This window comes from Rissa tridactyla, chromosome 9, assembly GCF_028500815.1.
Source record: "Rissa tridactyla isolate bRisTri1 chromosome 9, bRisTri1.patW.cur.20221130, whole genome shotgun sequence".
In the NCBI taxonomy this organism is placed as follows: domain Eukaryota; kingdom Metazoa; phylum Chordata; class Aves; order Charadriiformes; family Laridae; genus Rissa; species Rissa tridactyla.
Genome location: NC_071474.1, coordinates 19539116 through 19567024, shown reverse-complemented (window position 1 = coordinate 19567024; position 27909 = coordinate 19539116). Strand labels below are relative to the sequence as shown.

The 27909-nt window shown below is 38.3% G+C and overlaps 1 protein-coding gene across 6 annotated transcripts in view; it reads right to left on the bottom strand.

Moving 5' to 3' along the window:
• Nucleotides 1–27909, bottom strand: part of TLN2 (talin 2) — a 192677-nt gene that overhangs the window by 138358 nt on the left and 26410 nt on the right. The gene's annotated exons all lie outside the window — the stretch shown is intronic.

Below are 27909 nucleotides of genomic sequence, written 5' to 3'. Positions count from 1 at the left end.
TTATATAGGTGTATATATATACCTTGAAATTGTCTAGTGACTTAAGAAAAAGCTTTCAGCACAAGTCTGGGTATTAACACAAATTAAGCAATCACATTGACCTCTCAAAGACATCTATTTCCTACTAACTGTGCTTTTCTATGGTTTATAGTCTCTGTGTGGAGTAACTTAGTAGAAAATATTGCAGCACAAGCCTCTCCAGGCAGTTTCCTCCACAATGAACCTCCTTCTTAAAAATAAAAACAGAATTAATAGTTCTTTTCTGTTTTCAAAAGATGGTAGAAAGGGTGTTTCAAGGTTTTGGTTGTTTTGCGGAGGTAGACTTCGGTTGGGTAGTTTTAGGGTTTGGGGTTTTGTTGTTGTTGGGGTTTTTTTTGTTTGTGGTTTTTTTTCTTCACACTTCTCTTTCTTTTTCCTAGTTAGTTATTAGTTTTTACTCTAAACAAAAGCTAATATAGCACAGAGGTTTAATACTCATATCATGAAGATTGCCAAGCAGTTTGAACACCAAAATAAATTACCACCACCACCTCTTCAAGTATCTCAAAATTTACAAGACTGATCACTTTTATAGGCACAGTAATCTGTCTGGACAAATAGAAGGTGGCCTAGATCTTTGCTGCTAGCAAAGGCTTGTGTATGTTCTGTGTGTGCAGACTGTAGTCATGAAAGGCTTTTATCTCTTTGATCTCTTGGAGCACTCTCTTACTGCAACTAAAAAATTCAGATGAAGTTCCGATCCACAACAGCTACCCAAATCTGAAACTAGTTCATGTATCAATTTAGAAAGACCATGAAGTTAAAGAATAAAAGTTACAGATGTATACAGCTACATAACAAGGAATGCCTCTTAGCTGAGAAAAGGCTACAGCAACAAAAAAATTCTTGCAAATTTTAACTAACCAAAGCTGGCAAAAACATTTCCAATAGAATAAATTCATCATAGGATGTTTTGCTTGTTTAAGTTGGTTAGAAAAGTGATATTTTTTTTTTTCCTTTCAGTGGACTTTTAAGCAACATCATCTCTATGCCAACACAACTACTAACTGCAGGTTAATAGATTTACTGCAGGTCAGAATAATGCAGTTTACAGTAGGTCAATTATTTCTGCATCCAATGGATCACTTGCATTGAAATTAGAAGTTTGCTACTTTGAAATTTAGCCCCCTAATCCACACTCATTCAACTTCTCAATACATACCAAGTCTTCAGTAATACACATAGAATGTACAATTCAGTCTAATCTAAATGCGTGCCACCTCATGGATTTTCTGCTAAAATTTAAGGTCAGGATAAGAGCAAGTTCAGTGCACTGAATGTCTGCATATCTAATGCATTCCTCAAGTGGCTGTAACAGTGTATAAGAGATTATCTGTAATTAAAAGTATTTGCGTTACAGTAACAGGCCAAAGTCCTGTTCAGTACAGCGCATGAATTCGCTAGCCATCCTACTTCCTGGAAGCCACTATTTACTTCTCCGTACTTGCACATATTTTAAATTTCTAAAATTTGTTTCAAATGTGATCATGAAGTATTTCGGTCACTTGCAACATTGTTACACTTCTTCATTTTCTGTCCTTTGTTGACAAATACTTCAGAAGCCCTTTCAAAGCCCCAAGTTCTGAGAGCAAGTACTAGCTGGAAGCACCTTCACCTCTACTCCAAGCCTTCACCAGTTAAGGCTGACACCGGACTTGTATCACAAACTGAATGTCTAAACAATGTATCACACCTAGGGGACAACAAAACTGGATGTAGCAGAGAATGAAGCGACCATCCCAGTATTCAAAGGTCGCCAAATAAATTTTACAATTCAATACATACTGTTAATTTACCATCATTGTAATTTAAATGGTTGGGAAACTGCTTTGAAATCTGCTCTTTTCAGATGTTCTATAACAGAGTTGCTAAAAAAAAAAAATAATAATCAGCTGTTGTTTTCAAGCTATAAACTAAATATGGTGAACTGGAAATTTATTTTTCTGTAGTTTATCAGGAGGGTTAATCTATTCATGTATGTGTTAATCAGAAACTTGACTGGGAAGGAAGGATGTGAAGAACAAGGGAAGGAACAAAACAATGCATTTGCAAATACTACCAGAGCAACCTAACGAGTAGAATACCATGTTTTAAAATTACAGCTTCATTTAAAATAACAGATTTTTCAGTTATCTGAATATTTAATAGTAGAAAAATGAATGTACCTTGTGGAGTCTGAGAAAAACAAAAATTGTTTATAGCATGTTACGTTTTAAGAGTAGCTTGAAGAAATGTGACTGTGGAAAGAACTTTTTTTTTTTTTTTTTTTTTTTTTTCCAAACTTACCAACTGGAGCTAAAGAAAGCCTAAAAACTATTAATCACTGTTTGTTTATTCTATTGTCCTCGCTTCCTGGAATGTAGTCAGAGATGGAACTTGACTGCCCAAAAGCCCAGTCAGCAAATCAGCTGCCCCGAACCCTGGATTTGTTTACAGCATAAGCCTACTTACTAACGTTCTTAACCTACTGCAGGGTGGGAGCAATGAGTGCATAAAGCACCTAATTCTGGAAGTTTACACAAAATTCAATAGGGCTTTCTGAATATTTGGATTTTTTTTTTTTTTTTTTTAGCATAAGCCCCCCGTTCCCCTCCCCCCTCTTTTTCTTTTTTATCTTAGCTGCAGCTACGTTTCTACGAAGGGGCTTCAGTTCATATGCTGGTGATGTTATTTATAGACCAAGAACACTGAATAAAGAGAAGCGCTGAAGTAGCACATACTTTCTCAATTCCATTGCAGAATTCTACACTGTGAATTACAGGTAAAACTATAGTTTTACTCTTTGTAGGTATTTCCTAGGTATTCTGCATTCTCAAAAATCTGGGTGATAACGTAGTTTAATTCAGTAGCATTTGGATTACAAACTCATTGAGACTACAAGGATAAATTCCAGCATTCTCTTACAATACATTTTTTAAATGTGGAAAATAGTTCTGCCCATGCATTTCTGTTGGGTTTATGTGCTTTCTCCTATACTGTGTTTTGTGTGTCGGGTTTTTTTGTGAGGTTTTTTGTTTTATTTTTTTATTTTCTTATTATTGTTAGCCAAGCATTGCTGTAAAAACCAAAAGCAAATCAAAACACATGGTCTATTACACAAAGCATGGATGCCTATGTTTTAATCCCGTTGGCATTCATCACTACATTACTGTATCATCCCTGCTAAATGAATCTACTAATAGCTTAATATTTTGAGCTATAAACAAGCCAATAGTTACCCTTCCCCCACTCCCCGACACTGGGAAATTTGGTTCTATGATATATGTTTCATGCTTCAAAACTTTATGTTCCTTGCACATAATAAAGGCATTGAACGGCCACTTTATAGTTGGTACTAATTTAAATGTTTTGTAGAGTGTGACTTCTTTCAATTCTTAATTCCTCCACTTATCTGTCTTCTTTTATTATTTTCTTAAAGGGTACAAGAGAGTAAATTACTACAAGGATATGAAATATGCAATATTATGAGGCACAGATATTTTTAGCATCATCTTCAGAGGCTGAGTCCCTGCTACCAGTCCCATCCCTATAAAATAGGGCTGAATTCCGTAAAACAGATTTAAGAAGAGGATGGAGAAATACGGTCTACACAGACACTCACAGTACACTGCAAAGAACATATCCAACCGGACCCAAACTTATTTCCCAAAGCAAATTCCCACCTTCCTTCGAAACTCTACAATAACTTTTAGGCTGTCTGAACATTTACTGGAAACAGCCATAAGCCCGAGTAAAGCTGAGCTGACTACAACTTTACTTACCAAACTGACATTAAAAACCAACAGTAATGTTTTTGTGTAGTAGATCAATATAGGTTTTTTCACAATCAAAGCAATCTCTGGCATTTACCACATTAAATATTCTTGTAACCAACAACCATATTTTTGCAGGTGATTTCTGAGAACAGATATGCTACCTCCCTCTAAAGAATGGCATAATACTCAAAGCTCCAGATATATTAGCCACACACTGAGTTTAAAACAACCTGCAGGCTAAGTGCAGTTATGCCCGGGCTTTCCATTCTAGAGGGCAGACTGGCTCAAGTAGGGTAACACAGCAGCAATTGCCAGGAGTCGGGGGTATCCAGTGCGGTGTTCTGAGATCAAGCAGGTGGGTATATGCACTCCATGCCAGGACAAGTGCATGAAGAATCCACCACAGAAACACAACTAGAGGAAGACAGTCATGCCCTTCTATATACTGTGAACCATTATTCACAGTCTAACAAAGAGCTAATAGAAATCTTAGCCCGACACTACTTGAAGAAGCTCTGATTTTAAAAATTTTCAAGAAGTGGCTTGTATTAGATTTTAATCTAGGTAACAGTTCATTACCAAAAGCCATTATGATTAAGGTTTAAGTATTTTATATAAGTGTTCCTCTAAGATACTGTAACTACACTAACCATGAAATATTGAACAATCATACCACAACTGTTACTACACTCCTCTTGGTTAATGAGGAAAAGTTATTAAATTAGGAGACTAAAGCCTCTGTCATGCTTGCAGCCAGGCTTCAACTACTGAGTTTTCAAGTTTTAGGCATTGCACTACCTTGAAACCAGCAAGCTTTTCTAGCTGTCGAACGTAAACAGAACACTGCACATAAACCCAGAAATTCTGCATTTAGTTTTATCACCTGTAACTTGCTCAACACCACAAAACACCCACATGGTTGGCTAGTACGCTTACTATTTGTGAAGGATAAAAACAGGCTACAAAGGGGAAAAAAGGAGCAATAAGCACCCTATACTTCAAAATAGCTGCAGGTAAATCAGGTTTTAGTAGTATGAATTGAAACACAACATTTACCTTTGAATATAAAACTCAATTTTAATTAACTTTTTTTCCCAGAAAAGTATTACAGGAGACATGCATTATAGCAGGAAATCAATTTCAGAAAGCAGAACAAACCTATATGCAACATCATTTCTTGGCCTTCCTCCCCACCAGACACTTTAGTTTTGAGAAACTACCATTTATCAGATCATAATACAGATTGCCCCATTCTCCCTAGATAACAGGCTGTGTCAGATACTGCAATAAATGATCAGAATTCGCCTATGGAACAAGGTATTCAGCATCTAGGCAAATTTGACTATCTCCCAGGTGAATCCATACTCTCAAATGCAATTCTTCCCTTACACTTGGGAATAAACATCATTCCTTGAAAACTATAACATTTATGAAAATGGTGCTTCAGTGCAAGCTGAAGCACTTACGCTAAATTTTCTTCCTTTGTACCTCACAGATGGCGGTAGCTCAGCCTTGCATTGGTCTGCCAAAACTCAGCTCTCCACCTGTAATTATCTATTACTGCTTCACTCTATCACATCTTACCTACTGTTTTGCAACTTCTATTTATCAATCTTTACAGCATGCTGTGCATATGAGTTGAAGGTTTTGAGGAGGTCTGAAAAGGCACAACAAGTAAATTCTGCAGCAGAAGAGGAAACTATGGCATTAGTTTCTTCTCAAGGCCGCATGTTTGTATTCAGCAGAAAAAAGTGCCTGTTGTGATCATCTAAAGTCAGCTATACTCTGCTATATTTTCAAAATTATGTAAATGTCAGATCTCTTACATTACAGATTATGAGGCTGAACCAGCTTTCTGTGATCTATACAAGAGACAAATGTCTTCCCGTTTTCATGAATTTGAAGTTTTTGTCAGGCAAAAACTACTTTCCTACTGTTCAGGGATCTTCAAGAACAATAGATAGTTTTCCACAAAGGAGCAATTATTACTTAAACCTTATTCTGAGCTTCCTACCTAGGTAAGTTAGAAAAAAGGTTCTAATTTTGTATTCTAATAGAAAGACAAAATCTTGTTTCATGTGAATTATTATTCCTTTTAAGGTAGACAAAGAAGGTTTACCAAAAGTTAAATGGTAACTTATTTCAATTTTTATCATTGTTATTACTACTACTACAGAAAAAAGCTTCAGCAAATATTCACATTCAATCATGTCTGGTAAATTCTTTGAAACTTGTTTGCCCGGAACAGTATGTCAACCTGGCATCAAATTGCAATGCCTTTCCTTTGATGACAGAAAGTAAGTTTGACTGATTCACAGGAGTGATCTGCAGTACAAGGCAGTCATGCTTTACTGCCCTCCTAAGAAACCACACACTAGAAAGGTGCCATGTGTCAAACCCACCTATTCTTCTGTCATGATGTGAATGACACTCACCCTCCGAGTACTACCACAGGAAATGTCCAGAAACTAACAAGTATCAGCCACTATTATGTAAGCCAGACTTGCAATGTCTGCAAGGAGCTAACTACAGCCGTCATCAATGGTTCTTCATTTATTATAAAATCTCTGGCTCTAGATTTGAGCATAGAGTATAATCTTTTAAAAACAGAGCTAAATACATAATTTTCAATCATATGATACAATACATAGTAATTGAAAATGACAGGTAATGATGTGAAATAACTGGTCTTCAAAAAATGAATACATGGCACTTTCCTCATCAGGGTGCCATTCACACTAACTGTAATGTCTGACCTTTTACAATTTCGAACCCACACTAACGTTATCCTTAGTTGCAGCCAGACAATCTGTAAGCAGTTTAACAACTGTGAACAAGATGTTAAGTCTATTTTTCATGAGAACAGGAAGTGTAGCTTGCCTTAGAACAGTTGCAGTTCCAGTTCTCTGCTGGATACTAACACCTGAGCAGTGAACACAACTCCATAGTATCAGAAATTCTTTAGCATAGGGTCTATTTTCTTCCCATGCTTTGATGCTTACAAACTAAGAATATCTAAATATGTACTTGCACTCAGGTCAAAATTAATCAGATTTCTCATCCATTTATGATGACATACTTTACAGCATCAATTATTTAGCTATCCATTGCAAAGATTCACTGGTTCAGTGGAAGCTATTGAACCTCAGCAGTTCCATGGCAATATAAATAAACTGTGTATTTGCATCATCTTTATAAAAAAGTGAATTCAGCTGCCATAAGTAACTACTATAAAAAAAATAATAATATGGGAACTTCTACTTTTTTTTCACCGTTAAGTCATGAATCACTGAAAAGCCTCACTTTTCCTAAATAAGCATCTTTTACATTAGGTTCACATTTCCCTTCAAGTTACTCATCCAGAAAGGCATATCAATCCACAATATAACATTGCTACCAATCCTCAGCCAGGTTTTCCTCTTCAGGAAAACATATTTAACCTTCATTTTCACCAAAAAATACAATTGCTTTATGCTGACAGTTGGATCAAAGAAGAATTTACAACATAAATTAAATTAGAAAAAATCCACAGTCTTAGGCAATTAAAATGACTGCCTATTATAATGGCTACTATTTCTATGTTTCTTCCAAAAAAGTTAAAGAAAATACATTAAAAAGAACATTTTAAATAGCTTGACTACATGCATGGTAGATTTTAACCCCATATAAGATAAAACTATCACCAGATCCAGGTCTTACATTAAAATCCCTGCAGGAAGGGTAACAAAGGTGGCTGGTTTTAAGTACTGACAGTTAAGCTAACCGAAACAAAACAATCTATTACATTGCCAGTATTAATCTAAATACATCACTTCCAAGAGATGCTACAAGGTTATAATCAAATTATGAGATTGTCTGTAATGTGAACACTTCCATCTTGAATGATATGAAATACATAGACAATTTTGGCTAAATACCTGCAAATAAAGACATTAGTGATATAAGAAGTAGTTTAGGAATTGAGATTTCATGTCCAGGGTTGGTGCATGAGCTGAATAAGCAATAAAATAACAAAAGTAATCTTTCAATGCACACGTAAAAGAAAAAACCCGAAAAACATCACAAGATTTTTACTGTTCGTACAATTTCTTAACCGTATGTTACCAACACAGGACACCTGCCATTCTAGTGGTGTAGTTAGTTCTCAAGTTGTTTGTATTTAGCATAAAATTTTCCAGCTAAAGCTCTTCACAACACAACTACGGTCATTTACACTGCAGCAGACAAAGCATACAATTTACCTCTTAGGCGTGACTAACAGGAAGTTTGTCAACTTTCCAAATATATTCCTCGAAAGCTGGGTTGCTCTATATTTGCATCCAAAGGGTTAGTATAGTAATAGTTCAGAAAGTCCAGATACAAAGTGTCTGAAATCCAACAAAAACTTCAATTTTTCATTTTTACATTATCTTCACTGTTTTGCTAGACTGAAGAGATTCTCTTTCACAGAATCTTCAGAGTTGGAAGGGACCTCTAGAGATCATCTAGTCCAACTCCCCTGCTAAAGCAGGATTGCCTAGAGCACATTACTCAGGGCTGCATCCAGGCGAGTCTTGAAAATCTCCAGAGAAGGGGACTCCACAACCTCCCTGGGCAGCCTGTTCCAGTGCTCTGTCACCCTCACTGTAAAGAAGTTTTTCCGTGTATTTGAACAGAACTTCCTATGTTCTGACTTATGCCCGTTGCCCCTCATCCTGTCACCGGGAACCATTGAAAGAGTCTTGCACCATCCTCCTTCAGCCCACCCTTTAGATACTTGTATGCCATAATAAGGTCTCCCCTCAGCCTTCTCTTCTCCAGGCTAAAGAGTCCCAGCTCTCTCAGCCTTTCCTCATAAGGGAGGTGCTCCAGTCCCATAATCATCTTGGTTGCCCTTCGCTGGACTCACTCCAGCAGTTCCCTGCCCCTCTTGAACGGGGGAGCCCAAAACTGGACACAGTACTCCAGTTGTGGCCTCACCAGTGCAGAGTAGAGGGGGAGAATGACCTCCTTTGACCTACTGGCCACACTCTTCCCTATGCAGCCCAGAATTCCATTGGCCTTTTTGGCAACAAGGGCATGTTGTTGGCTCATGGATAATTTACTGTCTACCAGGACCCCCAGATCCTTCTCCTCAGAACTACTTCCCAGCAGGTCCACCCCTAACCTATACTGGTGCTTAGCATTTTTCCTCCCCAGGTGCAGGAGCTTGCACTTGCTTTTGTTGAACCTCATTAGGTTCTTCTCTGCCCAGCTCTCCAGCCTGTCTAGGTCACACTGGATGGCAGCACGGCCCTCTGGAGTGTCAGCCACCCCTCCCAGTTTGGTTATCATCAGCGAACTTGCTGAGGATATACTCTGTCCCATCATCCAGGTCATTAATGAATATACTGAACAAAAAAAAAAAAAAACTTTAAAGAACACTGTTTTATAAAATTTCCTTATCTTCAGATCAAGTTATTAAATACTTACCTTAAGCAACACATTAACTATTCTGACAGTAAGAAATGTATGTTTACTGCTATAGCTCTATAACTTCTAGTATGACATCTTAACACCAGTTGTTTTTAATTGTTGTGACTACTTAAAAGTCTTGAAATTTAAATAACTTCCCTCATTAAAAAAGTTTTATTTTCAAAATTCAGTGGTAAATACAGTTCTTTCTCACAATTTCTCCATATATAACCAGCCTTTGTAGATAAAGTTATCTACTTCTGGAGACGAAACTACCCCAAATACTTAGGGGGCACACTACGGTATCATTTAATGTCTGAGTTTCACATCACTTTAGAACTGGGAGAGCTAAAATTTCAGGAAGTCTCCACACTTATTTCTGCTATGCAAACTATGCAGGTGTTCCTTATCTCAGTACTACGTATCTTTTCCCTCTATACGTTTGTCCAACCACGTGCAGAAATGAAGCTGAAACTTTCACCCCCAGTAAATAATGTCCTTAGGCTTACTCTACTAAGACAAAAAAAGAAACACTATGTACTTGAAAATTAATTTGTTTTTGTCTGCCACCACCTCAGTAAACAATAATGAAAAAAGTTAACCCCAAACTGTTTTCTGTAAACAATAACTGCCAATTCAACTAGTGTGAGTGCTTTAAATACCTGCCAGGAGTCCAAAAGGCGATCATAAGCAGCCACCTGAGGCCCACAGACATCTTCCATCAATGGAGTTTGTCACTCCAGTTAAGCGCTTAAGATTGTAGAAGTTGAGATCAAAACCAACTGGCATTAAAAATTACCCAGAGTGAATGTGGTTGACTAGAACCAAACTGAAGCACTTCCTGACCCAGAGACACTATTCTCCCAGCTCAAAGTGAGCCCACTGTCATCAGTCACTGTTCTAGATCTCCCCAGAGTAAGAAATGTGCTCCTCAGAGCGGTTTACCAGCAATAGTGTTTTGTGAGAACTTCGAAGACAGTACTTTTTCATTTTCTTGTATGCTTGAAGCTCATCATCCCAGCACAATGACTTGATATCAAACTTCCTATATAGTAATTTTTGATTTTTAAATCACTTTCAATGCACTTCCCTCTCCAAATAACAGCCATTTATGCAAGTGAGTGAAGCCGCATCAAACAGATTAAGAAGCTGAGTGGCTATTTTCTGCATTCAGGATTTCTTTTTTTGTAGGAGGTGTAAGTCTTAATATGACTGGACAGGGGTAGGAATTTAAAAGGCAGCTTTAATCACTCCTACTTTTTAGGGCTCCTCAGTGATTTCAAATTTAATAGTTCCACAAAGTGCTCTACAAGTTGTACACTATACCAGATATGCATAAAGCAGTTCTCTTCCTGCCTGATTTGTCTTGGAGGACATTAAGTTAACATTTCAGGAAAACCAGCACGTATTTAACTGCATCTGCCAAGTCAATTCTTTCTGATTAAAATATACTTTGAATTTCATAAGGTCTTCCCACAGACATAAATCTTTCAGTCTCAAGCACTTCCTGTCATTTTAATTGCTTCACTTCAAGTCCCCTAAAGAACAAAAATGATGGCTTGCAGTATTCACAAACAGGTTGAACAGCACTCATTGTGTCCCAGGAGAGAACACTGTCTGGAATGGCTATTCAAATGGGAGGATAAGGAGATACAATGCTGAAAACCACATACATGAAATACACACTGTTTATACTCTTTATTGAAAACAAACATATGAGAAGCTCAACCTACTCCTCACTTCCCCCTCCCAGTAAGAGGAAGAGAGATGTCTTCTCTTGACAGGATTAAGCTTTCCAAGCACATGTTTCTGGACTGAGGCAGTGTTGCGCTATGTAGGAGAACAGGAAATAATCCTTTTCAAGTTGCTTTCACTACTTCTAACTACATGGTCTTAGACCAAGGGTTTTTTTTTTTTTATACACATAATTTATTCGATAGAGTAAGGAACAAGTGAAACTCCACCACACTTGTACACTGAAATGGTCTTGAACCAAATCAGCCCTCCATTTGTGGACACAGGTTGTCTAACCCCAAATACTATCGTTTTCAATTGCTTCTCATACTGGAGCTGCTTCAATTTCAAATCTCCCTACCTCACTCTGGTTCACCTTTGAAGTTAGCTCCTGCAAGTCTCCTCCATATACCAGCCCAAGCTTCCATAATCTTTCTGTCAAGAAACTTAAATAAGGTCCCCCAGTGGGATTTTGCTAGAGAGAAACAATTGTTTGCGTTTGCTCTCAATTAAGCTACTTAAATACTGCAAAAACTTGAAGAACTCAACAATATTAGTCACTCAGAGCTGGTTTCAGTTGTTCAGCATGACTGTAAACCTGCAACACTGCTGCTGCAGATACAGATAATGCCCTTTTACCGGCTGCTGAGAAGTGCAGTTAGCATGGTTGCCATTGTACTGGCAACACTGTACAGCTGCAGGGTGGCATGGCTTAAAAAAACAAAACAAAACAAAAGCCACCAAAAAACACTGAACCAAATCAACACGAAAAAACACACATTTCATCAACAACTCAAACTGGCTGCATGGAAAAGTGGACTGACTCCTAACACTGTTTTCAATAACAGACACCCCAGAAAGATGTATTTTCACTGATTTTTCCATTCATTTTCCTGGAATTGAAGCAAAAAAACCCACCTGAGTAAATCAAGCGATTTTCCTATCTGGTCTTTTTGAAACAGGTCACTGTGACACCATTCTGCACAGAACTAAGGCTTTAGAAAGGAAGAGGTAAAACATTGCATTCTTAGCTCCACTATGTATATAGCATTACAGTATTTTTAGAATATCATAGAGTTGATATGCAAAGTTAATTCCAAAGGTTTTTTCATACACTGTCTGCCCAAGGGACTGATTCCACTGCATTCAGAAAGCACATCTGAAGTGTTTATTGCTTCCAGATTTTGAAAGAAGAAATTACTGTTATAACTCAGGCGGGTTGTCTTAACAGTCTGGTAAAGCCTCTCTGGTTTTCATCCTAGTGTCTCACTTCAGAATAAACATGTTTCCTGTGTATTAATTCTCCAAGTATACGAAGCTCATATTCAAGTTTTAGACAGAACAATCCATTTAACAGGGAAAATGAACACAAAACAAAACTTATATTCCAGGCTGCTTGAAACACGTGCAAAGTATCTGGGAACTTGAGTTGCCGCATATAACACTCCCTAACCTTTTTGCCATTCTCTTCCAAAACTCTGAAGCACTACATTCAGAATTTGCACTAAAAGCAAAATTTATAATCACTACTTACATCCAATTCTGCACTTAATGGTTTTATTGGATCAAGCCAACACATAGGTGACAACTGACCTCACTGTCCCAGATACACGAATTAAGTCAGACAACAAGAGCAACAGCTAACACAGGTCCACCCAAGTTAATGATAAATGAAGTTGATGTATAACATTCAAATCTGAAGGTCTAGCAATCTAACAGCCCAGCTACCAGTTTGACCCTAGCGATCAGAGAACGGACACTAGTCATATGTGCAAAAAGTCTGAAACTTCTACCCAGACAGCTTTTGCTCTCAGAAGTCACAGACTTTAAAATTAAAATATAAGAGCCTGCCAAGAATACAATAGATTGTTGAATGCAATAGCTAAAATACCTGCTTAGGAACATTAATTTTGATCATAGACCACAGGAATGTAAGAACCAACATTAAGTAAATGATTACCACAAAGCTATGCATAAGCACTTGGATGAACAGAAGTGAGCATATCCATGAAAACTGGTGATATAGTGCAACTATGTTTTGGTAGATAGCATTTAGCAGGTCAATAGGCCAAGTGACACTGTCAGAATTCAACTTTCATCTTTATTGTTATGTTTCTAAATCTGCATTTCAGTTATTACACAGATTTTATCATTAAAACCTTTAAGTACTCTTAATTATGCTTTTAAATGATAGAATTCACTTCTGTCATAGTATACTTTAGAAGCAAAGCTCCCAACTCATCTGAAAAGTCAGAGCAGCCCAACTCATGGATACAGTGCATACAACTTGAGAAGCTAGCAACAATTCTGAGCTATTACCGAGGCTGGTAGTAGATAATAATTCTCTGTCAGGTAAACCACAATTAACAATGCCCAATTTAAACAGTATGCAAGCTTTTTTGAGCTATTGCCTTGAAAACAGGCATTTCAAAGAGACATAAGTGTTTCTAGAAATTAACTAGCTTTTTATTAATTTAATCCAAGAGGAAGTCAACTGCAAAATATCCTTTAACATCACATTTTAGTTTGAGATAATTCAGAACTGTTTTCTGGATTGACTTTCACTCCAGCTGCTCTCATGAATGATTAACACTCAAGGCTCCTACAATTATGTGTTATTGGCTCCTTGGACAGCACTTAGCTGTACGAACAGATGGACAACAAGCTTTTGGAAGCAATTCTAGCCAAGAACATCCAAGCCAAACCCTCTTTCTGGACTGGCACGGCTGAGGAGGGGCATGGGCAAAGAATCACATTCCTGCTTGACATATTTACCACTTGGCATGTTGCCCTGAATTTGCAATTTACAAGCATTTAGGAGGGGCAATTTTTTTCTTGGTGAGAAAGTGAAAGGGGACACATCAGTCTGAGGCCATAGAAGATGACAGATCAAGTCTTACATTTGGAAGTATCACTCAAGGATTAAACAGTAGACTAAATGCAGTATGACCTTAGTGTAGCTTAGACAAACACACAATAGGCACAGGAACAAAGTTTTATCACTGGAAAATAACCACTTCCAGGATATCCAACACTTCTGAAACATTTCTGAATGTAGAGGAGTGTGTGCATCTGTCTGTCTGTCTCAGGGAAAAGATGAAGGATACAGTGTCTTAAGCCTGAAGAAAAATCCAAAATTGCCTAGAACTTCCCCAGTGCAACTGAGAAAAGGCTGACCTATTCTGGCACTGTATTCTACCTCCTCGTATCTTTGCAGCTGCACAAAAATCTGGAAAGATGGAAAGCAGTTTCCCCTGATTGCAAAAGTCCCTCGGGACATGGAACCAGAAATGAAGACTTAAGAAATCTAAGCAGCAGAAAAGATTTTTCACAGCAACCCCAGATAGTTAGGGAAGGAAGTAGAAAGCCCTACGATAGTCTGTGTCTCTGAGATTTTACGTCTTCTATTCAAAGGGCATGCATGTTTGAAGTGACTGAATGACTTTATTTAAACCATAATACTGAAATTCTAATCACAGGGAAAGCAGTAAAAAAAAAAAAAAGGAAGAAAAACAACAAGACTGAAGGTTTCATGTTTTTCTTCAATGATTTTCCCTAGCCGTAAGTATAATGCATACAATCTTTACAATCCTAACCCTGTTTGTGACACAGGCAGCAGAGAGGACACTCAACAAACGAAAGAAGTCATCTTACAAGTAATACTGACACACTAAGAGTAAGAATTTGAAGGAAATGCCTCTGTACAAATGAAGTGTGTGTAAGGCTGCCATGCAACTATTACCAAGTAGATCTAAAACAAATAGGACGCCATTTACAGCAAAATCAAGGTAACATAAAATAGATAACATTAATAGCTATATCTGCAAGGAAATGTGCCTGAAGAACTCTCTACCTTGACAACTGTGGTTCTGTTGAACTGACAGGTCACTTGCTGCCAGAATCCTTCACACAAATGAGGCTTCAAGGAACAAAGGGATACCTACCCATGCTCACCTGCCCAGTCGTTACAATTCTGTGACAATAAAAGAGATCTTAAGAATTTCAGAGATAGAGGGAAAAGATGCCTGCAATACATTAAGCTACAAAAGAGGGCCAAAATAAAAAAGCAGGACCTTGGAAATGTTACGGTTTTTTTCACTACGAGGCAGCCAAACGTACCCTCACAATGTACAAAAACACAGTAGCTTCCTTCAAGGTCATGAGGTGGCTTATCATTCTCCCAGAGACTTCTATGCTATCTTTCTCCTTGAAACGTCTCCTGACGTTTTCCTCTTCAAGTTGCAAAGGAGTTTTTTTCCCTTTAACTTTCATTTCCAACAGCAACTGCTTCACAACAGCTTTACAATTCCACCCACCAAGCCCTCCTTTTAAACAACCAAGTCTCAGGACGTTTTCCAAGACCTCTCTCTCACTCTCCACAGGGACTTACAAGGACTCCAGGCTTTGCCACTAGTCCAAGAAATAAGCAGTTGTTTCTATCCTGTGGTCCATTTTTACTGCTTCCTGCATGCAGTCACCCCTCTGAGGACTACAGTTAGTAAGCCGTCACCCTTTAAAAGTGCCAACAATTAGAGCAGAGATGCCTTGGCTCTAAATTACCCTTTGAAGAAGACAGCATATTTGTAACCAGGCAATAATACCTACCGTAGAATAAGGCTGAGCACTGACAATAAGTGACACCAGCAAAAAGTTACTCAAGTTACATTCTACCTCCACGTCTTCCTTTGTAGCTTTGTAGTTATAAAAGCTCTGCTTTATTCCAGTTCTCCAGAACAAACTTGCACTGTAATTCCAGAGCTTTATTTCACAGAAGGCGATGTGCACAGCAATACAAGCTTGAGAATGAGAAGACACTGTCAATAACAAAAGCACATTTCAGCCACATGGTCAAATTCCAGCTGTGACTTTAATCCAGCACACTGCAGTGGGGTGATACAAGCTAACACAAAACTTGAATTTAGCCCAGAGAATAAAATCCATGTTTCTGTGGCTATTAACTGTAAAATTGAAATTTTCAAAGGTCCCTTGCTCCAAATTAAATATTGCAGCAACAAGGGACCTCCAATGGTGACAGAGTTTGCAGAACAGTTCGGTGGACTACATGGTCCACTCTCCCAAGGAATTCCTCCTCCCACACAAACTACAAGTTTGAATGATATTCAAAATGGTTGTTATTCTAGAACTTCTGCAACTAAAAGATTTACAGACAATACTTAAGTCAGAATGTTTTTCAACAAGTACTCAAATTTACAAACAAAACTAAGTTTTAGAAACAAAAGTAGCAATTGCAAGATAATTACTTACTATTGCTAAGCTATTTGATACCCGCTAAAGATAACTGGAAACTTAATTTCTTTTACTAAACAACCAGACATCCTGATATTTCTCTCAAATTTATTTCTTAGGAACCTATGATGTTAGATTAGAATAACGGCTAACCTAAGAAGTCTCCCATTGAAAAAACTGTTTGCGAGGGGGTTTTGCTTTTAACTTAGGGGGACATGGTGGGGGGGGTTCTTTTTCTTAAGAAAAACTGTGTGAAAGTTATTTCTTTCTGGAAAAAATACTTCTGAAAAACAGGGTATTTTGAATCAGAAAATACAGTGTTCTTCACTTAACAACTTAAGTCTGGATACACCACTCAAGGTGTGGTAGTTTGTGTGCATGTTCAGAGAGTTAACTAGTAAATAATCTGATTTAGGTTGGCCCACAGTGTGCAAAAAAGGAGAATCAGAACTCCGTTCCCTGACTATGCAGCACCTCTGCACTGTTAGCTGCATTTTATACTTAAGTGTAAACGTTTCTGGTCTATACTTTCATGTGGGTGGGGGAATGTAACCCTGAACTGGCATGCTCTATCAGAGATTAATACCTTTTGTACCATTTAATATGCTATGCATGCTTTGTTAGCATATTTTCAGATTCAGTAACCAGGTAATTTGACAGCTACATTGTTTAAAGCCACAGTTCAATCACTTCTGACTCCAGCACAGTTTGATTTGCCCAGTTGCAGACTGAGCATCATCTGTTTGAGGTCAGGGAAAGTCAGTCACTCCTAAGGAACCCTCAGTGCAATTAGTAACACTCATGTTTGTGCTTGTCTCTTAGTGTTACACTGAATCACTATTTCAGCTAGTTTTTTAAAAGCACCCAAAACCCAGTTTCTACATAAACCCTCCCTGCAGTCTTAAAAAGGAAAACAACACCTACACACTCTAGGAAGTTTTTGTACTTAATCATTAAGTCCAACATCACAAGGCACCACTGTTTTTACACTTTTTAAGAGTCATTTGTGCATTGCAGAAACCTCTGTGTTACACAACAAGTCATCTCAACAGCAGACTCTTGTGGCCTTTCTACAAAACAGAAATGAAAGAGCGTAATTCTGGACGGGCAGCATGCTAGACTTATCTACAGCCTTTTTGAACAAAATCCTTTTGGGTCATACCTTGCAATTATTTCCTTTGATTGCATATACAATCGCACAGGAAATTACGAGCCTGCTTTTCTTGATTGTCAAACACTGACCATCAAGACAAGTCACCTCTGAAAACAAACAGCTGCTTTGGACTGCTAATTATTCTCAACATCACAACCCATTCTGAAACTTTTCCAACAATTGCCACAGATTCCTCTACATATACCCTGGTACCCAGTGTTTCAGCTCCCCACATCTTTCAATCCCATGTGCCCAGGGTAAGTTTCTCACAAGGCTTCCCATCAGCCTTCTTGTTCCAGATTAGGAAAACCCTACAGAAATGGAACTCACAAAGTGAACAGGAAAAAGGTGAGTATCCACATTTTTAGTACTATTATCCAAGAGACCACTTTTGGGGCATACTTTCTTATTGTCTAAATGACAGCTTAGCCAAGTGGAGGGAAAGACAGAACAGAATCAAAACCAGGACAGCACTGACACTGTTGTTAGTGTGATGAAAAGGCAGAAAAAACACCAAAACCTAGACCATGAAATATCACCATATTTACATGCAGAGTTTCTGAAAAGGCATAAGCATTTGGAAATCAAAGGAGATTACAGTTAACGAATCAAAACTCACTGATTCTTTCCTAGCATTCTCAAAGAGAAAAGACGGCACTTTCAAACCACATGAACAACCAGTAAGCTGAAGACTCAAGCACTATGGCTTTATATCTTTCTCTCCGTATGGTGAAATTTCCAAATCTTACATCTGTTTACTACTTCTAATTGTTGCCAGTCATTGAAATCTAGTTTTTAAAATGTTCTTAGCAACATTCAACTCTATCTGCATCACTTCTAGCCTACAAATAAACTTGACTGCTAATAGCTTTATGCAAAATTATTTCTTCATTGAGTGTAAAACCCAAAACAACTTACACATGTCATAAGATGAAGCTGGCATCCTATTCCCTTCCTATTTGCTGCCTCACAGAGATTATGTCATTTGTCATACCAGCCCACTATTTCTCATAAACATGCGAAACTGTTAGAACTGTATGGAAAAAGGCTTGACATTCAGGTCCGTTTTCGGGATGTTTTGTGACTGACATAAGAGTGCATCTGCAATGCAGAAAAATCCAATAAAATGTAAAGTTTGTGGTCCAGCTATCTAACGTCATATATGCTAGTGACATGCTCATGCAGGCCTCATATGTAACACGCAGTTTGCAAAACTGCCTCTTGCTTTCTGGCTGTATATCTCTCCTCAGTACAACATGTAGCATGCCCAGAGTCAGGAAAATCCTACATGAAAACTGATACGGTTTAAAATCCAAGCACAATCCATATGCTTCAGTAAGGTAATTTTCTTACCTCTGGAATACAACACCAGTTCAACTGCAGAAAGATAATAGTTAAAAGTTCAAAGAGTAGAGGCCAAACACCAGTGTTTCTTTCAGCATTTATGTATTATAAAATGCATGAAATTCAATTGTGACCTCTCAGGGATTAAGACATTTTTCCCCCTTTCCACATTTCTTATGACTAGACAAAACCAAATTACTTAGCATGTATCACTATGTAATAATTATACAGAAATCCACAATGACCGCACATTTCCCCATTACCATTCAATTAAAACACTCCACTATGGAAATTTCAATACAATTTCAACCGTTTCTGCCATCAAATGGAATAGACTATTTTTTTTTTTTCATCGTTTGTGTCTAATGGCATTACATGACAAATGTGTCAGCCACCCACTATTCAACTCTGACACCTTATTACTTAAGCATTTGCACAGCCCCCACAAGCTAAACATTACCATTTGGCCTAAGTTGATCTGCTTCACATTAACTTTATCATACCAACATCTATGCACTTAACAGTAACTCAGGAAAGCATATGAATAAATTAAAATTTATTTACACTACCACATGAAAAATAACTGTTTACTTGATGTAGCTATGAAAGCATGAAAGTCCTCCTTATTTGCAAAAATTAATTTCTGAATGATGGACTTCTGTGCTATGCTGTAAGGATATATTTAGCAGCTGCACTACAGCTCTCATCTCAGATTACACTACTATTTAAGTCTAAAAAGCACTGCATGTGTTCGTTCATGAGAACTGTTAAGGGTAAACATGCAAATCCTAATGGAAAGTTCATATGGGCTAGGTTAAGACATACAGAGATAGAAAATTTAGGCATTACATGGGAGAACTTGCACATTTGAGTAACCTGGTCTTGTGGGAGGTGTCCCTGCCCATGGCAAGGGGGCTGGAACTAGATGATCTTTAAGGTCCCTTCTAACCCAAACAATTCTGTGATTCTATGATCTTGTTTGTCACACTTTCAAGCTCTCAAAGGTAGCTGTATTAACTCCTCAATTTAAGATGGGAAGAGATTAATTGCTCTCCCTATTAATGGAGAAAAGCCTTTCCAAACCAGGTTGAGATAGAAATAGGAACACCATACTCTCAACAAGCCCTAGATCACAGCTCAGCCCTGTGGTCTCCAAGCCCTTTACCCTTAAAAGGGCAACAATCCACACAAACCACAAAAGGTAGGGGATCAGAACTGAGTATTCCTTTTGTGTGCCCAAGCTAAGAAATCTCTCACAGCCTAACACAGCCACTGAAGACTTTGAGATTGGTTCAGCTGCCTCCATTCTCTGGATATGGAGAGGTATAACAGTCCCCTGTCCAAAGCAAACACAGCCTTTAAAAGGATCAGCGATGAATGTGTAACTGTAAGGCCAAAGGGTAGAAGACAGCAGGCCAAAGGGGATAAATATTGGAAAGCGTTTGGCAGCAACTCCTCCTTCCGTATGGTGCTTTTGAAAAGACTGTCTGTGGCATCCACATTTGGTGATAAGAAACTTGAGAACGGTAGCTCAACCACAAGAGGCTGAACAACTAGCAAACCACAATTTGTGGCTGTCAAAACAATTGCCTTATGCAAGTCAATTCACCACAGATTACAGCTTTTGCTGCCTCATCACCAGAGCCCCTGTCCAGTTCTTTAATATTACATAAAACTCAATTTGCTGACCTATGCTCAGAGTTCAGATTCATGGTTGAACCAACTTCATTTTGATGCAATAGGAAGAAATATGGTCCCTTACTTGTACCTAAATGAATGTTAGCAGTATTGAGCAAATCCTAGCTATGTTTAGTTCCCAATAGAAAAACCAACCAAACACACGTGTGTTACACTTTCAATTACTACCAACTTTAAGCAGCAACAGCAAAAGTACTCTGAGCATAGAAAATAGCTTACAAGACTTGAAAATGGAAGAGAGGAAAAACATACTTAAAGTAACAAAAAAAATTCACAGAGTTGTCATAGTAAGGAAACTTGACATTTACGAAGTTATTCCCTCAGAAGCCTTCCTGTAGCAAGCAGGCAAAAAGTCAAGTCAGGCCATTCAGGCTCCTAAAAAGAAAAAGCTGACAGCACGCAGGTGATGAACAAGCCAAATATGCTACATGTGGAAGCAACAGTAGATGCTGAGGACAACAGCCAGGATCACAATAGTTACAATGGTTTGTAAAGCAAAAGGTTGCATAGGCACCTGTAGTATTAATAGAATGAAAACATCAAATCAAGTCTGAGACCCCTCAGCATGTCTTGTTACAGTTAACTCCATTCACCTCAAATAAAATTCTTGTTCAAATATGATCCAAGTGTGGACTTCAACAGTTAAAGAAAGACATTAATGCAAAAATGGCAATGAAAATGCAGGGGTTTTTTCTCTGCATAAATGGACGCCTGCCTGAACTTCCTGTTAAAATGAACAGAAGAACACAATAATGAAATTGAGTCTCGGATACAGCCTGACAGTGACAAATCCACATGGATTAGTTTCCAGACACCTTCCTTTTAACCGCCTTCTCTGGAGGGAGAGACAGTCTGAATAAGATCCCCAGTTTGGAGAGAGTCAAAGTGAACAATTGAAAATTAAGGGGACAGTGGCTCACTGAACGTGAACTGAATGAATGTAAAACCTACTAAGTTTTCTATCTGATGAAGACTGGATTAGATAGAACCCGCAGTACTTCTAATAAGGAAGAAAGGCTGCAGACACTTGTTTCTTCCTATTTTTCCACATTCAGCTCAACCACTGAAAGCCATGCATCAGTGATTGGACCTTCAGTGCAACAGACATTTACAGTCTTAGCTTCATATGCTATACATTACCACATTAGTTATCTTGACAGTAGCACAAGTGTAACATCAAAGCTCAAGTTTTAGAAACATTGGGAGAAGTGCTACAGTCAGTGGAATTTGATTACAGAATTTGTATACAATCAATGCAAAACTCACTTGTCAGAAATGGTTAATATTGTTTTTACACAGCACTAATATATCTTTGCTTTTTTTCCATTTACTTCCCTCACCATCTCTAAATGAGTATGTGTCACCCCACTGCCACCACTCAAAGGAGCTTTTAATCATTTGACCAACTTGAATATAAGCTGAAGACAACAGCAGCATGATTTGAAGCAGTTCAGAGAAAAATCACCTAAATGCCCAACAGAGTATGACAGTCCGTACTCTCATTTTCCTATAGAATCCACAAACAACTTTCATTTGAGTTAACTCACTCTGATTTCTCGCTGAAACTCTAAGGAGTCTTCACACCATTCCATGGCTGGTAGTGTGTGCTAACAGCCATGCAATAAAACCACGTAAGTCACTGTTCGGCACATGGAGTGAGGAAAGATGTGTTGCCACAGGGAAGTTAAAGTGCTACATAACCCAGAGAACTTGAACTGCAATAGGCAGACAAAGGGAGTAGCAGGACTGGGCAGAAGATGCAGTAGACCTTTCATCTGCTTTCCATAAATCCCCTATCTGTTTGGGCAATGACCCCACAGTCACAAATTTTCAGAAACTAAAAGCAACAACCCATTCACTTCTGAGGAAAGAAATCAACCTAAAAGCAGTAGTAGCAACTTGAGTTTAAGCAAACCAAGCACTCAAGACATACAAGCAACAACAGATGAGGAAGTTATGCTGCTGGATAAGTGTTCATCTGCTACTTATCAACATTTTTCTTCAAAGACTTAGGCCTCCCGGATTTTCAATTTATACAGGCTGCCTCATGCTACATCTTTAGCACATCACTGCTGTAAGCTTTGTAATCAGTTTCCTGAACATGCTAAGAATTTACATTGCTACTACAATTAAGAGTTTACAAGTAAGGGCAATGACAGTTTCAGCTAAGAAAACTGAAGGCATGCCAGAAATAACTGGGGATTCAAAACAAACCTGTAATCGATTCTTAGGTACACATCTTACCTCTAGTCCTTACTGGAACCATCATATGCCTGCTGACACCAGACAATAATCTTACTTTACTACTTCTACAAAATTCTCTGTTGCATGGTTTAGCAACACAAATATGAGGCGGCACAAAGAAAGCCTAAATTAATCCCAAAAAATTTACTCTCATATACCAAATAAACATCTGCAATTGTAACTGAAAACTGCATGCAACTTGTCTAGTAGAGTAAGACTAACTAAAGATCAACTTGCAGCTCACTGGTTTCACATTTCGTATTATATCCTCATGCATCAATAAAGACATTTTGCATCTTTTGATGATTGTCCTGATTTGCCTAAACCATGACAATGATTTAATTGTTTAAGACAGGCTGGATCATCCCTCACCTCTACACTCAACTCATGCAAATACTGAGCCAGCGTTCTAAATCCCTTTCCGCAACTGGGTTGACTGTGTAGATCAGCAGAAGCAGCTCTCTCCTAGAAGCATTGTAACTTATTTAGTTTCTGTACTAAAGGAATAACTAATGGTATGTTCTGAAAATATTTTTGGCACTACAAATCTGTACAATCCTAGTGCCCCAAAGGGAAATTTTCAATGCATCCATTCTGTTAATGTGACTGGGAACAAGAGGAGCTGTGACACGAAGCACAGTCTAAGACAGATTGAAATGCCCAGATCTCTACATAAAGAAGTGGCTCGGCAGAAAGCTTGTCATTTAAAGGATGTTAAAAGGTAAGCCAACCTCATCATAGTTTGGCCTATATCTGCAATTACCTCCCTATTTTACTAAAATGAAATTGTTTTCTCCAAGCAGCTCAACTACCTGTAAACTCCCCCTGAATAGCCCAAAGTATTGTAAGGAATATCTTCCACTCTCACCATGTTTTCATCCACAGCATTTTACTTGTGCAGACAAAGGTCACCAAGAAACGTCATGGCAGCAGTTAGTGTTGCTTCTCCTTTGCTCTGCCGCATGGAATAAAAGCTACCACTCACACCCAGTTGCACCATAGCTTCCCCCTGCTTAACCCCAGCAGCCCACACATTCATTCACATACATAATTGGTTCACACTAAAAGACATTTCTACACCTGCTTCATCTTGAAGTTGCCTTTAAAACTGGTGTGCTATTAACAAGGCAGGTGAAATTTTCAGTGCAACTTTTTAAGGGACTTTAACAGGGTATGCCACACTGAGATACCCTTTTTAGCAATGCAAAATAAACTTCATGCCTCCGTGTCACAAAGAACAAAATTATTCCAGGCATAGGAAATACACTCCTGTCGTCTTCTAGGACTAGAATTCATGGCTTCACATTTACTTAAAAAGAAAATTCTAAGTGATGAACTAATTAGGGTTTTTTCCCCCTGACGTATGTGACAGCTAACAGCACAAACTACCAGCTTTTCTACTCCAGCAGAATCTTCTAGACTGCCAACAGGCAATCCTGAACACCCGCCTCACAGGTTATTTGCTCAGACTGGCAGCAGTAGGCACACCCACCTGAAAAACCTGTAAGTGTTCAATGCTCCAAACACTTTCCAGCATGACCCTGGAGTTAGTCTATCTTTCCCCCCATCAAGAGGGGGGAAAGAACAGCTGATGTTTCCATCACCATCAACACAAAAGACTCATAGTAACACCTCTGAGAAACTTTTCTGTAAATTCAGCTTGCAAATTTGGCCAGTTTGAATTCAAAATATTAAGAACAGAATTCCAAACCATGCTATTTGAGTTTGTCACAACCTCTATCTACAGCCCAGCTAAATACGGCTGCCCTGTCAGAGACACTAGTGAAATAGTACCTCAGAGCATCAAATGCCATGTTGAGTTCTGGGGTCTCAGCACTGCAGCTGTAAGACTCCAGCAATCCACTGGATGAGAACTTTGGAGAATGCAATGCCGCCAGCACTGTTGTAGCACTGGATGAACTTGCTACACTCTTGCAGAATTCTTAGAAGACTGGTTATTCCCAAAATGGGAAACTATGATCTCTGTATTTTTAACTTACAGAAGGTAGTATTATGCTACAAAATTCCACAATAAACATTCAGAGATGCCTTCTCCTGCATACATAGTGCCCATCACAGATCAGGTAACAGTAAGGACTTGTAGTCTTTCTGCACTTAGATACCAGCAGCAAGTTGTAAATAGTACTGAAAGAATATTCAGATTCCTCACTGTGACAGTGGGATTGAATTTAAAGATGCTCTAGTTTATGCATGTCAAAGTCCTTGCAGTATTGAGCTCAGCCCCAGCTTTGAAATGGTTACATAGTCAGAGCAAGAAAACATTGCCAAGGTACTGAATATCGATAAGCTAGTCACTCAAAAATGATTAGATTCATCCCAGTGAAGTACAGGTGGATACACAAAACTGATTCCATTTACACGCAGTTCAGCTTGTCAATCATATTTCACAGGTCTTCAGACTGATATTTATACAAATATTCTGATCTGTTGCTGTTTCCTTCAATAACAAAAAATAGCTGATGGCTGTTAATACTTCTAAATCTGATGACCCTAAATTACCCCAAAATTACCCTTGTCTCAAGAGATATTTGATGCTCTGTCAAGATAATTATACCTTACTAGTGGACCTAGCACCCTACAATCTCCTGCAGTTTCATATAGGATGCATCAATCCTTGAAATACACAATTTATGCATAGTACATAAAAGCAATGGCCTCGGCTGCCACAGAATACCCATGCTAAGAAGAAGGAGATTAAGTCGATTAGCTTCCTTCATGTATTTTAGAGACTATTGCTGAGCACTGAGAAAATAACAACTGTAGCTGTTATCTCAACAACCAAAAGTTTCTACTCACCCCTCCATGTCAGACAAGCTTCTATCAGTGTAATGGATTTGACTTTCATGTGGGTCCACGATTTTGTATGACAATCAAATGCAGTTTCCTGGCCAACCAGCATGGTCAGCATTGCCAGAACACAGTACAATAAAATGGCCTGTAAAAGGTTCTGGGCTGTATAGGAACTTTAAAGAAACCTGCAAGCTGTAAGAGACGCTTTAGTTAGATTTCCTGCTATCATTTCAACCCTTCTACCATGGCATCCAAGAATACCAAGGGTGCTGGTAAGTGCCAGGAAAACTAGGCAAGACTCTACATCCCTAGATACATGCACATACACATTTAAGATGCACTTGGAAAGCTGTTATCCAGTGAATTCAGGTTAATTAATGAACACCTCAAAGCACAATGGGTACTGGCATTAATGACGCTGCTTGTAAAGCACTTGCATATTATCTTCTTAACATCTAGCTGACTAGGTGTATTAAAATATGTGTCACGGCACTGAACAGTACTGAATGACTTGTTTCTTCTATTGACCCAAGGCTTGTACTAAAAGTCTGTCTGTGTGAAACAGATATAAAAATAAGTCAATCTGTTACCTTTTACCCAAAACTGGCCCTCAAGTGCAAAAAATAATGCCTAATTAACTGTTAATTGACAAAATTTAATTAGTATACTAGATGTTTCCAAATAATTTCAACAGAACAAAAGTCAATCTGTATTTGCGTGGCCTGATGTATTGAAGTAGGTTTAACTGTAGTTATAGTTATCCAAGCTATTAAACAACTATCAGACACTTCAAAAAATGCTCCATGAAAGTTAAATTACATAGAAAATTCTGCCCGTAAATGTGTGCCAACTGGGGTAACAAAACTCAATTAAAAAAATAGCTAACTGCGTGGAACTTTAATTGCATCAACAAATTTGTAAACACTTAAATTCTGATGTGCAATGCCAGTTGCAAAAGCCTGCAGCAGTATCATTTGATCCTACCAAGTATGTCATACACAATTAACTAACTGCAAGACTATCAGGTCATTTAAATGGTACTTAAAATATCATTTCTAACCTTGACCACATCAGAAGGCTAAGTTGTAACTGATACTGTAACAATACCATCAGCATATACAGTAGCCCGTCAAGATAGATCTTAAAACACTAAGCCAACTTCCCTGACAGTGGCCAGTATTAATCCAGGCAATGAAACACTCTTTAGAAGCATCAGCTCTTCAGAAGTACACACTGGATGAACCTCACAAAAAGATTCAGAGAACAAACTCTTCAAATATAGAGTGCCCTAAGGCAGATACTTTAATAGCAATCTTCCTGTACAGCATAACTTTGAGGAGCCAGAAACACCAAACATAGCAATAAAGCTACTGTTACTGTGACACAAATCCTTTACACTCCCATGGGTAAAGTCTGCGAATAAAATGCAAGACTTGCTATTGCTTCTACACGTTCTATTAACATTAACAATCAGTAGGTTTCAAACAAACACTCTTGCAGCTCTCAGTTTTTCCTGCAGCTTCACTTCATACCCTTCGGCTGTTCTGGACATCCAACTCTGCTGATTTCTCTCTACAGCACATAACAGCTTTTCCAAAACGGCACCACACTTTTCACATTGATTTGAGTATGACTTGAAGAAAGCCCTTAAAACAAACAGAAGGCTGCTTCATATCTATTTTCCTTTATGCACATCAAGTGAACTTGACCAAGGTAACAGCTCAGTCCACGCCTCAATTAACAAGTCTGATGATGGTATTTAAAAATTACTTCCATCAAAATCATTAATGTGGAAACTGTGGTGTAACAATAACTGCTGAGTCCTTCCCATTTGTATTAGCGCTCAAAACAGGTGCCTAAAGTCCACTCTTCCCACACTCTCCTCCCATCTGTTGCCTCTGTCTCTAAATGTGATGAAAATGAAAAGCACAGAGATTCTCAGAGCTGCACTCAGAGCAGCAGCAGTCTGCCACCTGGATGGGTTTATGTAGGGTTACAGAAAAATAATATTGTTTACTTCTCAGACAATATGTGTTTAGTACCTTGTGACAAGAACATTTATCACTGTTACAATGCCCATACAACTGAGCACAGGCCAGCAAACTAGTCAAAGAACACTTACTCATGGCAGAAGATGACATTTGAGTTGTTTGTTATTCTCTTATTCAAATGGGCCAAAGTAACAAAACTGATACGACACAACCTTCAAATGTTTGAAAGAGCTAGCTCTTCTTCAGCTGAAAATAGATCTACCTTTTTGTAGGTAAAGGACCCTGTTCTTTCCCACGTTTCCTGGAAAGAGGCAGGAGGAAAGAAGAAAAAGAAAAAAATAATACCAAAAAAATCAGGTGAAACAAGATTGATTCAAAAAGTCTGTATTTTAAAACACCCACAAATTTATACAAGATACAAGGATGGCTAAAAAATAAATCTTCCCCCAATAAATTTGCT